A 16,227-nucleotide genomic window follows, 5' to 3' on the forward strand; every position below is an offset into this window, starting at 1 on the left:
CTGTGAAGAGCAACTTTCTTCCCCTGATCGGCAATTGCACCCTGTATACCACCTCTCCCACCCTCTCTAGCACCCTACATGGCCCTTGCCAGTGACAGTCCAGTTTAGGGCACCGCCCCTTCTTCCTCCGAGGGCTATACACCCAGACCAGTTCCCCGGCCTGGAAATGCCTCCCCTTAGCCCGCACATCATAGTTCCTTTTTTGTCTCATGCCCGCCTTTTCCAGCTGACCCCGGGCAAAGTTGTGGGCGGACTCCATTCGATCCTGGAGTCTCCTGGCATACTCCCTCCCCGGGGGAACGGGGGGAGTGTCAGGGGGTTTGCCAAACGCCACCTCCGTCGGCGTCCGGAGCTCCCGGCCCAGCATGAGCAGTGCTGGCGTGCAGGAGGTGGACTCCTGTACAGCGGATCGGTATGCCATGAGAACGAGGGGGAGGTGCGTGTCCCAGTCTCGCTGGTGCTCTGCTGTGAGAATGGCTAGCTGCTTGCCTAGAGTCCTATTGAACCTTTCCACTAACCCGTCACTTTGTGGGTGCAGAGCAGTGGTTCGGGTCTTCTTGGTGCCTAGCTGCTCGCACATGGTGGCAAAGACATGTGACTCAAAATTCCTCCCTTGATCGCTGTGGAGGGTTTCCGCTGCGCCGAACCGACTGAACATGCCCTCCACCAGCGCGTCAACCACAGTCTTGGCCTCCTGATCCGGCAACGCATATGCCTCCGGCCATTTGGTGAAATAGTCCATGGCGACCAGCACGTAGCGATTGCCATTGTCCGTGCACGGAAACGGCCCCATAACATCCACCGCCACTCTCTCCATGGGGGCTCCCACCCCCAGCTGTTGGAGCAGTGCGTGGGACTGATCAGGTGGGCCCTTGTATGCCGCGCAGAGGTCGCAGCGGCGACAGAAATCCTCTACGTCCCTTTTTATCCGTCCCCAGTAGAACCCCTGACGGAGGCGGCGGAGAGTCTTTGTGATGCCAAAGTGCCCCGCCCCCACGGTGCCATGGGAACTTTTTAACACAGTCTCTCTCATTGCTTTGGGGACCACCACCCGCCACCTGTTCTCTCCCGTAGCCGGCTCCCTCCACGCTCTCTGTAGAACCCCGTCCCACACCCGCAGAGCCGCAAAGTCTGCCCACAGTCCCTTTGTAGCAGTGGTGCCCCCTGCCACCTCCCCCCAGGGTGGCTTCTGACCTGACTCTACCCATTGCAAAACAGGTTTTAAATCAGGGTCCTGCTCTTGCTGCGTTCGCCACTCCGCTTCTCCGATCACCTGCAGCTCCCTGCAGACCGGTCCGTCGCCCTCGTGCTCGGGGCATATTGTTACCTCCTCCCGGAGCTCTCTCTCTCTTGCCTCCCTCTTCTCACAGTATCGACACCCCTCCGGAGCACAGGGCCGTCGGGACAGGGCGTCAGCGTTGGTGTGGCGTACGCCGGCCCTGTGCTCAACGGTGAAGTTGAAGTCTGCCAGCCTCTCCAGCCAGTGGCACACTTGCCCCTCCGGCTCTCGAAAGGACGTCAGCCACTGGAGAGCGGAGTGGTCAGTTCTGATTGTAAACGGCGGCCCACAGAGGTAGTACCTGAAGTGTTTAACTGCCTCAACGACAGCCAGAAGCTCCCGGCGGGTGACGCAGTAATTCCGCTCCGCTTTGTTGAATGTGTGGCTGAAGTAAGCCACCGCTCTTTCTCCGTCCGGCCCCACCTGAGACAGCACGGCCCCCATACCCACGTTGCTGGCATCCGTGTCCAGGACAAACGGCAGGGAGGGGTCTGGGGGTCGAAGCACAGGTGCTTCTGTTAGTCCTTTTTTTAGGAGGTCAAACGCCTGCTGACACTCAGGTGTCCAGGTGAAGTCAGCGCCTTTCTCCTTCAGTCGAAATAGGGGCTCAGCAATGCAGGAGAACCCCCTCACAAACCTCCTGTAGTATGAGGCGAGCCCCACAAAGCTCTCGAGCTGCTCTTTGTTTGCGGGGGTGGGCCACTCTTTGACCGCCTTTATCTTCCCCTCCTGCGTGCTGATGCCCTCTCCCGTCAGTTTGTGTCCCAAGAACTCCACTTCTCTCCTCATGAAGTGGCACTTGTCGGGGTGAAGTTTCAGTCCTGCCTCGGCTATCCTCCCCAGGACCCGTCTCAGCGTCTGGAGGGCCGCCTGGAAGGAGCTGCCGTGGGCCAGTATGTCGTCCAGGTACACCACGCACTCCTCTGGAGGAATGCCAGCCAGCACGCTCTCCATTAGCCTTTCAAACGTGGCTGGGGCGTTACACAGCCCGAAGCTGAGGACACGGAATTGCCACAGCCCCCTTGGTGTGCAGAAGGCTGTCTTAGGTTTAGACTCTGGGTCGAGGGGCACCTGCCAGTAGCCAGCCCGTAAGTCTAGTGAGGAGAACCAGGACGACCCAGCCACTGTGTCCAGCGCCTCATCAACATGGGGCATCGGGTAAGAGTCTTTCTTTGTCACTTTGTTCAGTGGTCTGTAGTCGACGCAGAATCTCATTTTGGAAGTGTTCTTCTTCTTTACCATCACCACTCCCGAAGCCCAGGGACTGGCAGAGGGCTCTATGATGCCCGCCCGTTGCATCTCATCAATGGCGCACTCTGCAGCTTCTCTGTACGCCATGGGAAGGCGGCGGGGTGGTGATCTGATAGGCCGGGCGTCCCCTGTGTCTATTTGGTGATGCACCAAGTGAGTGCAGCCAATTTCAGCATCTATCAGTGCAAAAATTTCCTTGTACTCATTTAGCAACTGCCACAGCTCCTCTCGCTGTTCCGGCTCCAAGTGGCCACCGTTGCGTTCCCATATGCCCCTCACAACTGCTAGCCTGTCAGCCTCTTCCTCCATGTTAGGCTGCGCCAGGGGGAGGGGGCCCCCGGGTGTAAATGGGGCTGCTGATGGGGACAGGGGCGTACTGCCAGCAGGTGCAGGGAGCTGCCTGTCAGGGGCAATGGGCATGGGGGGTGTGCGTTCAGCCGTCGAGTGGGCAGGGGAATATCTCAGGCGGGTATTCCGGGAGCGGGAGCTACCGTGACTGTCCAGGGGGCTCGCAGAATGAAACTGTGTCTCTGCTGCCCTCACTGCCAGTGGCGCTGACCTCGGAGGAAGTGGGGGGGATATCATCTCAACAGTGGGGCCCCCGGGGAAACTCAATGTGTTCTCCCCCAGGTCCAGCAGGCATCGGGCAAACTTCAGAAAGTCTAGCCCCAATATGCAGGGGTCCTGCACCTCTGCCACCCACACCCGGAACTCCACCGACAGGCCCCCCCCACTGTTATGACCACATTTCCCTTCCCCAACATGGGGGCTAGCTCACCAGTCACTGTCCTCAGTTGCACCGACGTCTGCTCCAGCTGTGTCCCCACCGGGACCACGTCGGGCCTCATCAGCGTCGCAGTCGAACCCGTGTCCACCAGGGCCGAACACGGCGCCCCAGCCAGGGTGACGGGAACATAGCAAAAATTGCCTGCATGCGTCCAGCCCACTACCATGACTGACTCAGTGTCGACGTCTGCTTCTGGGGGGAGTAGAGCCCCACCCCCCCGGCTGTGCTGATTGGCTCCCTCCGCTGGAGGCAGAGCAGCGTGGGACATGGCGCCAGGGATCCGCTCCGCCCCATCTACACGGACCCCCTGCCGTTTCCCTGCCTCTCCTGGCGATTGCGGCAGTCCCTGCGGAGATGCCCAGGTTGGCCACACCCCCAGCAGCGCATGGGCCCCGGTGAATGAGCCGCACCTCCTTGTGGTTGCAATGTTACGGCACGCACCAGCTCTGTCATCCGCTCCATCATTGCGCCCACCCACTCCGGCTCCCTTGGGCTGCTCTCCACCGCAACCCTCACCGTGGGAGGGGCCTCCCTCACGCCCTCCTGTGTGGTCTCGCCCCGCAGGTCTTCTCTCTCCAGCGCCAGCTCCAAGGCCCCCTGCAGCGTGCTCGGGTGCCGCAGCTGAACCCGCTCACGCAGGTCTCGCGGCTCGATGGCGCGGACAAACTGATCCCTGGCGTACTCACTCAACACCACGGGGGGCATGTGGCCGTATGCCCGTCTCGTGAGTGTCTCAATGTCAGTTGCCAGTGCACGAAGGGACTCACCGGGCCGTCTGTGCCGGTTACATAGCTCTGTGACCACGATGCTTTTATTGTCACATCGACCGAAACGCCTCTGCAGCGCCCCCACCACAGCTCCATAGTCTCTCAGCTCTTCCGGTCCCAGTGCACTCAAACATGCCAGGGCATCATCCGTGAGGGACAAAACGAGACGGGCAGCCCTTTTTTTATTGTCCATCGGCCAGCCATTCAGTTCGGCTGCCAGCTCAAATTGCATAAAAAACGCCTCCAGGCTGCCTTTACCCGAATATTTCAGCGCCTGGTCTGCTCTCCATCCGCCGTGTGCACCTCCACATGGTGCCACGCTCTGCAGGTCATTCCTACCGGACGCCGCCGGGTGGAGTACCGGCACCGGCGCCACCGTCGCGTGGCCGTCACTCTCCCGTCCTCCGAGATTGCCAACTTCGGCACCGACCTGCATTCTTTCCAGGTCTGGAAGTCCACTTGGCAGACCTTCATCCTCCCTCTCCTGTTTAATCTCGTGGCGTGGCTCTTCTTTTGCCGTCATTGCTAAGCTAACGTGATGTAGCCAGCCAAACAGCGGAGCTCCCTTGGGTACACAGTGCGCGTCAAACTGAGTTCACTGATCCCACTTCAGACACCAAATGTAGCGTTCTGTCGTACCCGTATCGTTAGGAAGAATGAGGAGTGGTTTATGTTTCTTTTGGTTATTTAATTCCACTGCAATGAGTACATACAGGTCAATACCTCACTCGGTAGGAACACAACACAGCTTCCTAGCTTCACGTATATTTCACGAACACCACGTCACTTCCGGTGCCACCTCCTAACTCTCCCGGGGGGAAACACACCCCCCGGGTACAGTGACACACAAGACCCCAGATCATTACAGTACATTGAGGGGGTGCGAATCACTGTTTACACTTGAAGTGGATTTCCCAAGCTATTTCGGTTCTGCTCTGCTTCAGAACCGGGTTGCTGGTACTCTGCGTTGTGATTCAATACCTTAAAGCTCTGGGAATCACTTCTGTTCAAACTGAGCGGTGCAGGCAGAAGGAAAGTAGGAGGAAAATAGTATAACAGTTGTTTAATCAAAGTTTAAGAGTGTATACAAATTACAATAAGAAAATGCTATAGTTGTGATCACAAACACTATGCCGTGAGTGATAACAACCAGACTAATATTACAGTATAAAGAATGATAGTTGATAAGTTGTTGATGGTCTTTGTTGTCTTGGCTAGTGAACAAAGAGTTGATTTTCCCTCCAAGAAGTTCCTTTGTCCTCGTTGCCTGCTGCCTTGCCTTGTGGATGGGTTGGTGGAGAGGTCTGTCCTGTGGGTTGGTTGTTTCAGAGTCCTCCTTTCCCCCCATCACCCCCATTCTTATAGCCAGACCTGCATAATCTTGTGATGTCATCATAATGACATCACCAAATTCTTTACTCCAATCCCAGGCCTGCTAAGCTGGTATTTGAAAATAGGGGTTTGGCTTATAGGCCAAACCCCCTTCACATGACTGCAAACAGAGGCTGTCCTTAACCATCTACCTTAAACATTGCATTATTTTCATTTCAACATTGCATCATTTTCATTTAAACATTGCATCATTTTCATTTCTTTATCACTAAGTCTGTTGACTTTAATCATTCTTTTAGAATAGAATATAACTGAATAACAGATTAAAGTAGAACTGGATAGAAGAGAATAGATCAGAATATAAAACCATCAATTTAATCAAATTGAACATAAATGAAAACAGAACAGGCACATTAACTAATTACCTAATTTAAGTATGACCAAACCTAATTATATTTTACTTGTTTGGAGCTTAAATTAAGGATTCCACTAGTGATCTTCTCTGTGTGTGTGTGTGTGGATGTGTATTTGAAAATGTGTGTGTGTGAGTGTGTGTGTGTGTGTGTGTGTGACTATGTGTGTGTGAGTGTGTGAGTGTGTGTGTGACTATGTGTGTGTGAGTGTGTGTGTGTCTGTGTGTGTGTGTGAGTCTATGTGTGTGTGTGACAGGAAACTCCAGCGAGATAACATGTTTATGTGACCTTTTGGTCTTTGTTTTGATCTTACAGAGCCCATTGTCCCAGGCCATGGCAGACGGCCCTTCTCGGTTCCTGTCGTAGATAGAATCATTTGACCACTCACTTCATATGTAAATCGACCTGTGTGCCTACCATGGCAATCAGTCTATGTAAACACACACACAATCTATGAATTATTGTTTTGAGGGCCAAGTATTTCTACACATTAGTTAATCATGAGATCTATGGTTTGGGAATTTACCACAGTTCCCCACTTGGATAGTTTACCTATCCTTAATATGTCAAACATAGATATCAATCTCTACACACTACTATCTAGATAACACTTAAGACATTTTAAATCATATTAGGATAAAATATATCATGTGTACAGTTTTTAACAACTTGTTCTCGTACCAAGATCAATTTCCATTGGTTTCAACTGTGAGTTGTCAAATTCTGACTTGGAGCATTTGAGGAGGAGGGGTCTATGTTTTCTAGATTTGACCCGGCCTCCTCTTTGTTGCTCAGAGCTGATGCAGTATCACGACTGCTGGGTGCAACTGCTCCCATTTTTGGAGGTGGAATTTAGAAAGCAAATTGCCTTTCCCATCACACTCCATCTTCTGTCAAGAACATCTTGACTCGTGTTGACCTCTATTAGGGGGTAGAGCCCCCTGCTGTATCTTCTATTGCTGTCATCGTGTTGACCTCTATTAGGGGGTAGAGCCCCCTGCTGTATCTTCTATTGCTGTCACAGCGGTGGGGAGGTCGTTGCTGGCTGCTCGACCCTTTCACTGGTTGACCCCCTGGTCAATGGTTGAGGCCTTGCTTCTGTTGACAGCCGGAGTTGTTGCTGAGGCCTAGCCGCCTGTCTCCTCGTTAGTTGTCTGTCGTTTCCCTCTGAAGCCTCAAGACTCGGTCACTGCGTTGGCCAAGACTCTCCCGGCCCGAGAGGTAGGCGTCTCCTGGTTCTCCGCAGTGTTGTGGTTCCCCATGGAACCGCTGGGTAGACACTAGCCAGTGTCCTCTCCCATCCGTATCCTGCAGTGAATACATATCGCTTCGGGGGACAGTGGGGATCACTTCTACCACAACAATTGATTGAGAATCCATAATTTCCATAATTTTCCTCCCTCAGACTCTCTTTACTGGTCTGAGCTTTGACAACTTTCTTTTCCAAATAATTTATCTATATATTTCATGGTTTTTAGATCATTAATTTTCAAAATTCTGAAAAATTCACATGGCTCTCATTATATTATGCTGTCAAAACAGTATACTCCTCCACCTCTCGATGTGAAATACACAATGAAACATCGTTACCGTCGTCCTTTGAACAGCCGCACCCGGACCGGACGGTCAGCACCGACACATCCACTCTCCCAGTAACCTGTGTGTATGGCAACAAATCACAGGCCGCCTTAAACACACATCTTCCACACCACAAGCCAATTATCAATTACACATGTCCACACCCTACACAAGACTAATTTGGCCAATAGCGACCAACCTATTGAGCTTCATTAATGTACAGAGAATCATGCTTCCCAACACTTTTACCAATCACGACACACCCCCAGCCGCTAAAACTGGGTATTCAATGGGCGGAGAACAAAAATCCATAACTAGCTCATGTTCCTTCACTTTGTTCCCAGTCCATTTTACAGACATATACTACCCCGTCCTGATGTGTCGAGACCACTCCCAGCTTGCCAGGTACCCTAAGAAAAAACACACAGAAAGAAAGAAAACAGAAAACAAAACACAAAGAAAACGCTGCCAAACCAATAAATGAAAAAATAAACCAAGCTTGCGAGCTTTTTCTTTTTTCTTCTGAGCTCATCTTTAACTAAGAAACAAAAAGGGAAATCAAATGAATAAACAAAATGTACGCTCCCGGCCTAAGTCAGGAATTGCTCGTAACACACTAGAAAAGAGAAGTAAAAATAAAAGTAAATAAACACCTATCCTATTGCTCATAACTGTTAATACGCTTCTATCAATACTATAAACTACTAGAAACAACTATGAGTCTTTTTAATTTCTTAATCATGCAGTCCACCCTTTGATCAATCTGAATGTTGACCAAGCATGGATAATTTACTGATCACTAGCTGCCGCAGTGTCACATCATCACACTGTCTAATATTGATCAACTGTTCAACATAATTTGATCCTCTTGTTAGTCCGATTAGTTCATGCATTTGTCAGTCACCCATACATCCGTTTTTAGTAACTTTCATTCATAATCTAATCACCTAACACCTCTATCTATTTTTATTTTTTATTCTAATCCAAATAGGAGCATATTTTATCATTCAATATATCCCACCTCTACCCTAGTCAGTTGCATATATTTTTATTCTGCCGGTGGCCTCTGCAGACATGACCTTTGAAAATGACCTTTCACTCCACAGCTCCAACAACACTGGCGGTCTCCCCCGGGTTGTGAGACCCGGTGGGTCAGTTGCCTGTGACCGGATGACCCTGGGGTCATCGGGCCCAGAACATGTCCTGGTGGTATGCCATCATCGCCATGGTTCCCCGGAGCCTGTTCGGAGGAGAAAGCCACGTACCTATTTGGTCCAGTCACAGTTCCTTGAGAGGGGCCCGTGGTTGGGAGGGGCCCGCCACCTGTTTCTGTACAAACACGCCCTGTTGTGGATAGATGGTCCCGCTCTACACAGTCCCGAGAAATGTGTCCGAGGGTCCCACACGTCCAACAATGCACCTGCCGCACACGGTAGCCATTCGGATTCCTGCCTCTGCCTCCACCTTTTCCTCGTGGTTGCCACCTCGTGGGTGGTCTTATTGGGGTTTGTTGTTGTTCCGGCACGGGACCCCCTTGTGGCCCCAACTGGGCCCGTCTCTGGCCATCTGGTTCTCCAGAGGGAGAGGGAGAGAGGCGATTGGAACCTGTCTCCCCTCCGGGCTGTGTGGACTGGATTAGGCCTTGGAGATAGTCCACTACCCGTCTAGCCTCGGCTAGCTGTTGTTCGAGAGGGAGGCACGTCTTTAACTGGCAGTCATCTGCAACGGACACTTCAGCGTGGATTGACTCGGGTAATACAGCTGTCTCTGGGTCGCTTGCTGCAACGACTCCCTGTGGCGGAGTAAAAGACATTATTTCCAGTCCCTCCGTCTCACTGGACACTAGAGGGGAGTCGATCAAATTCCAGTCAATCAAGTTAACGTCCAATTCGGTCAATGTAATGTCTGCAGAGGTTATCGGCACTATCTTGATTTGGGTACGCATTCTATACCGGCCTCCTTTAGCTACAAGGTTCTGTAACGGCCTGAATATCCTTGGCCATCTTTTCGTCACTTTTATTGTGACATCTCCAGTCGTTGAAATAGACAGATTGTCTACCCTTTCTATGGTCAGTGCATCTAACCCTCCGGTTGCTCCTATCTGTGTATTTTCCATTCTCACCTTACTTCAAACACTCGTAACGTCACCGTTTGGAAAGCAAGTTTCTCTGTATTCAAACTATTTTTACCAAACTTGAGTTAATTTCACTCACACTTTTATATTGGTGTAAACAGGAATTGATAATCTCGCTTTTGTGATACTATACCCCCTGACCGTCAACAGTCTCTTTGATCTCCCTGTTGGGGTTCGGAATTGTCAGCGCTGGCCATCCGTCCTGGAGCAGCTGTGAAGAGAGAAGCAAAAAATACACTTAATTATCAGTGACATTTCCCATTCACAATCCATCATTTGTCTTTAAGCATGGAATGTCGGGCATCTCCTATACTAAGATCACTTGAGAGCATTTGTGCAATTTTCGTTTTTGATTTATCAATGACACAGCCTTAATCTTTTTCCAGTTGTCTCCATTGGAAACTCAGACTCTCAATCCTGTTGTCCTGATCCTCCTTAACACAACTCCGGGGAACTTATCTCGCATCAGCTGTTTCCTTCTGTTGGTCAACCAGAAATTTGTTATTTACAGCCTATCATTTCTAAACATCTGTATCGGACATGGTAATTTAGGTGAATAATCTCACTTTTACTCTAATTGTTATTTGCAAATGACTATGTGTATGTGTAACTATATTTATTTCTGTCCGTGAAAGCCTAGTATGTATTTCGCTCATATTACATCATACATATCAGTAACACACATATTTTCCATTCATAATCTCTCACACAGTTACTATATATCCCCCGTAACACCTAACCCCTTAGGTGTTAAAATAACTCGCTTCTCACGGGAACAGAAATCAATTTTCAGTGCCTTATGTCACTGAAGTCCCCGTGCATTTAGAACAGTGTCACACAACCCGTTCATAACCACAGGCGGCGACACCATCCCCACATTGAAAATCCTGCCGACCAATGACATTCCACTGGCCAATTCGTCCTGTGGCCCACGGCATCACCCCCAGTTTGCAACCTGGAATGCGAAACCCCGGGCCCCCTACTCAAGGATAACCAAAGATCATTCCACTCACAACCACAGCCACACACATACAGCACCTGTGACACCACTCAACCACCGTAACCAGTCACCCAAACACCCACACACAATATAATCCGACGCGCGTAGTGTGGCAGCGAGCCTTTGACGAGTGCACGCATAGCGCACCCCCGTTAATGCGCGGTGGCAGACAGCGAGCCCACCCCCGCCACGACGTTTAGCAGTCCCCGTACCCCTGGTAAAATGAAGAATGTGCGCAGTGTGACAGCGAGCACCGACGAGCCGCACACAGCGCACAAAGCGTGGAGGCAGACAGCGAGCCACGACGAACTGTCTACCCACACCCCCATCGCAGGCGCAGCCGAGTAGAGTAATTATGCTCCAACTTACGGCCCACCAACATGAACTGGCACGGAGCCCCTGCCTTACCAGCCGGAGCTTGTCCAAATACAAGGAAAGAAGTACGAGCGCCTTGTCGAACAAAGCGTAGCGCCAACGCCAGCCAATACCACTGCCAGCACTAGAAATTCCCTAAAAATAACAATAAAACTGAATATGGAACAACAACATACACATAATAAGTCCCAAACTCAGCCTACCGCCTTTGAAACCTTACAGTAAACAGCAATAAACAATATACCTAGCACTACACCGCGCTTGAAACCCATAAAAAAAACTCTATATACAGGCCCTAAACTAGGAGAGAAAGAGAAGGCGTTTCGGGGGGGCCGAAATATATGGAAGAGAGGCGGTGTGGGAATGAGGGGAGTGAGCGAGAGGGGGGGGGGGTAAGAGAGAGAGAGAGGGAGAGGGAAAGAGGGGGGGAGGTGAGAGGGAGAGAGGCGAAAGGGAGAGGGAGGGAGGAGGGTGAGAGAAGGAAAGAAAGAGAGGGGGGGGTGAAAGAGAAAGAGAGAGAGGGAGAGGAGGGGGGAGGTGAGAGGGAGAGGGAGAGAGGGGGGAGGTGAAAGGGAGAGAGGAGGGCGAGAGAAGGAAAGAAAGAGAGGGGGGGTGAAAGAGAAAGAGAGAGAGAGGGAGAGGAGGTGAGAGGGAGAGGGAGAGGGGCGAAAAGGGAGAGGGAGGGAGGAGAGGTGAGAGGGAAAGAAAGAGAGGGGGGTGAAAGAGAAAGAGAGAGAAAGGGAGGGAAGGTGAGAGGGAGAGAGAGAGAGTGGTGCGTGTGGGAGAAAGAGAGAGTGAGAGAGAGAGAGGAAGAGAGAGAGAGAGAGAGAGAGAAAGGTGCGTGTGGGAGAAAGAGAGAGAGTGAGAGAGAGAGAGAAAGAGAGAGAGAGAGAGAGGGGGAGAAAGAGAGGGGGAGAAAGAGAAGAGAGGGGGAGAGAGAGTGTACAATGAAAACGTTCCGTGAGCAGAATCCAAACATATTCATTCTGTCCTCTTCTGCCCCCTACTGTATTCCTAAATAAACTCCACCTTCCCCTTAACAATGGACGCTTGGTGCCCTCCCAAGATGGACGCCGGCGCCCCTCCCAAGATGGACGCCCCCTCGCGAGACATCCCGAGAGCCCCGTCATGCCATGACGTCAGCACAGCTAGCTTAGCATATTAGCTTTGTTAGCTTCAACCTAGCGCGCGTAGGCCGTCAGACCGCGCACCCTTATGACGTCACAACCGGCGACCGCTTTAGCCGTTAGCGCGGCTAGGTAGCATTAGCTTAGCTTCTCCCATGATCCCATAAAAACGCTCCCCAACGACCCGTTCCGCCGCGCGGGCCGTCTCCTCGCAACGTTAATATAACACCACATAACCCACAACAGAATCCTATTTCCCTCAAAACGCCAGTGTAGTGATCTAAACAGAAATATAAAAACATAATTGCAAAACACTAGTTTGACCCCTCCGTCGTCATTACCGGCGAGCTTAGAACGACTTCCGGGTCCCCGTCTAGATTATCCCAATCACCTTAAACATTACATATCTATTTTATCCGCCACGAATATGAAAACGTTTAAGTGCCTTACACATCCCCGTAATCTCAAGACACTATCGATCGACCTTATACATTTGAATTACGTCTACTTTTCCCTCCGTATCCTCCGGTGCCTCAGAGGCTAATACAACAGCTAACCGCTGCTGCGTTCGACGGGCCTCGGAAAACCGGCGTTATCCTTAAACTTCCCCACGACCAACCGGTGACTTAAATTACATAATAACATAACTATACTCTCACACGTCCCACCAATCACTCCTAACCATAAACATTCGCCAACCATACATTCATACACGCTTCCTAACACAATTAAAAAATTACAAAATCAGCATTCACGCACATTACCGTCTCCCGAACGCCGCACAGCGGCGCGACCGGTAAACCTTTCATTAAGTACTATTTTTTGTTACCGCCTAACGCAGTCTAATTTCAACACGCCCGCCCGTGCCCAAGGCTAAACCAGACCTACTTGTGCTAACTCTCTACTTTAGAAAATACGACGCACGCGTGCTTTAGCCTCTACTTCTAAGACATACAACGCACGGTGTTTACCTTGGTCCAACCCCGAGCACGAACCTAGACATGTTCCTGTTCCCTTACTTGTTCCGACTGGCAGCGGCGCCCCGTTTATTGTGCTAAAATTTTACTTTAAAATATACTACGCACGGTGTTTACAGAGCCGCCCTCCCCAGCCAGAACATTCAATTCAATTTCCCCTTACATCATGCTTACATGAGGTTAAATTCTTAGCAACCCCCTCCGTGGTTCGAATAGAGCACCCAAATATCATCACACTCACCTTTCCAGTTACTTGAAGACGATCGATCGATCAGTTGTTCTCCTCGTCGACCGGCGTGTAGAGAAAAAAAAATTATTTTGTTGTGGTGATAACACGAGCGCTCTGATTCACTGAAGTCCGGCACCAAAATGAAGTGGATTTCCCAAGCTATTTCGGTTCTGCTCTGATCAGAACCTGTTTGCTGGTACTCTGCGTTGTGATTCAATACCTTAAAGCTCTGGGAATCACTTCTGTTCAAACTGAGCGGTGCAGGCAGAAGGAAAGTAGGAGGAAAGTAGTATAACAGTTGTTTAATCAAAGTTTAAGAGTGTATACAAATTACAATAAGAAAATGCTATAGTTGTGATCACAAACACTATGCCGTGAGTGATACAACTAGACTAATATTACAGTATAAAGAATGATAGTTGATAAGTTGTTGATGGTCTTTGTTGTCTTGGCTGACAAAACAAAGCAGTCTGTTTTCCCTCCAAAAAGTCCTTTGTCCTTCTGCTGCCTGCTGTAGATGGGTGAGATGTGTGGAGAGGTCTGTCCTGTGGGTTGGTTGTTTCAGAGTCCTCCTTTCCCCCCATCACCCCCATTCTTATAGCCAGACCTGCATAATCTTGTGATGTCATCATAATGACATCACCAAATTCTTTACTCCAATCCCAGGCCTGCTAAGCTGGTATTTGAAAATAGGGGTTTGGCTTATAGGCCAAACCCCCTTCACATGACTGCAAACAGAGGCTGTCCTTAACCATCTACCTTAAACATTGCATTATTTTCATTTCAACATTGCATCATTTTCATTTAAACATTGCATCATTTTCATTTCTTTATCACTAAGTCTGTTGACTTTAATCATTCTTTTAGAATAGAATATAACTGAATAACAGATTAAAGTAGAACTGGATAGAAGAGAATAGATCAGAATATAAAACCATCAATTTAATCAAATTGAACATAAATGAAAACAGAACAGGCACATTAACTAATTACCTAATTTAAGTATGACCAAACCTAATTATATTTTACTTGTTTGGAGCTTAAATTAAGGATTCCACTAGTGATCTTCTCTGTGTGTGTGTGTGTGGATGTGTATTTGAAAATGTGTGTGTGTGAGTGTGTGTGTGTGTGTGTGACTATGTGTGTGTGAGTGTGTGAGTGTGTGTGTGACTATGTGTGTGTGTGTGTGTGAGTGTGTGTGTGTCTGTGTGTGTGTGTGAGTCTATGTGTGTGTGTGACAGGAAACTCCAGCGAGATAACATGTTTATGTGACCTTTTGGTCTTTGTTTTGATCTTACAGAGCCCATTGTCCCAGGCCATGGCAGACGGCCCTTCTCGGTTCCTGTCGTAGATAGAATCATGTAAATCGACCTGTGTGCCTACCATGGCAATCAGTCTATGTAAACACACACACAATCTATGAATTATTGTTTTGAGGGCCAAGTATTTCTACACATTAGTTAATCATGAGATCTATGGTTTGGGAATTTACCACACACTCCCCACAACTGTACATTGTAACGTTATATGCTGTTATTTCGCGTTTTATTCATAACGTTATTTCGCGTGACAACACAGCACGGCTGTCAGAAACTGCACATTGAGGGGGTTTGAATCACTGTACATTGAGGGGGTGCGAATCACTGTTTACACTACACGCGCCTTACTGTACCATGTTCTACATATAGAACCTCATCTCATGCACCGGTTTGAATCAAAGCCCTATCGAACATACGCAAGCTCTACTGTCTTTAACTATAAGCGTTTACACTCCCCACTTACTGTACCATGTTCTACATATAGAACCTCATCTCATGCACCGGTTTGAATCAAAGCCCTATCGAACATACGCAAGCTCTACTGTCTTTAACTATAAGCGTTTACACTCCCCACTTACTGTACCATGTTCTACATACACTGTGTGTTGTTGTAGCCACCGGGTAAATCGCGATTTTTTTATTAGTTTGTCATGACAAACCAATTACATAAGCCAACATATGTGTAAAGGCACAACATATTCCAGTTAACGGTATATTTTTTTAATGATTCGTTACGGCGCAATCAATACTTCCATGCGTTCGGGACCTCCATGTTTTGGGGGTATTCATCAGGATTCGGCTCCCATCAGTCGGGCAAGAACTGCGGGTTTTCAGCCTCTCTCCTCTCTCCTGGAGCTTAAGGGGGAGCCGCGCTCGGCCAATCAGAGAAACGCGGAAGGCGCTCGGCCAATCAGAAGAGAGGCGCGTCACTCGTTGGAGGCTCATGTCTCCGGCGTAGGGAACGAGCGTAGAGCGGCTGGTATTCACGAAGGAGAGCGCTGGCCAATCAGAGAAACGCGGAAGTGCATGTTAGTTGCCTTAAGTGTTCACGCGGAGGGGACACGTGATGCAAGGCTTCTATCCTCCCTATAACCGGTCAGTGGGGGGAATATGCAAGCAACGTTCAAGACAGGGGAGGGGAGAATTGGCACAGTGGAATTGGGATGGGAGAAAAATAGAAAAAGAGGAGAAAAAGTGGATAAAAAAAAGAACTGTTAAAAGGCTTCGTCATCAAGTGTTTGTTGTTTTGTGATTGGTAGCAGAATTTTCTTTACAAGGTGGATTAGGCTTTCCCATACTCCGAATGGGTGGATGATGAGAGGAGTCCCAGAGAGTGTGAGGGGAGGTGAGGAGCAGGGATAAGTCTCTGAATAGGAGGGGGGAAGTGGGCAGGTCCAGGTAGATTGTAACAAATGGGGCAAGGCTGGGGCAGGACCAGAACATGTGGGTATGGTCGGCGGGAGATTGCTTGCATCTGTTACATGAGTCAGTGATGTTACGGTAAATTCGAGACAGCCTCGAGTTCGTGTAGTGGACTTTGTGTACAATCTTGCACTGTGTGAGGCCGTGTCTCGCACAGATGGAAGACGAATGGACAGAATCCAGAACCCAACCCCAATACTCATCGGGCAATTCTATTCCCAGCTCACGCTACCTAGA

Source organism: Notolepis coatsorum (assembly GCF_963971535.1).
Source record: "Notolepis coatsorum genome assembly, chromosome: 3".
NCBI lineage: Eukaryota > Metazoa > Chordata > Actinopteri > Aulopiformes > Paralepididae > Notolepis > Notolepis coatsorum.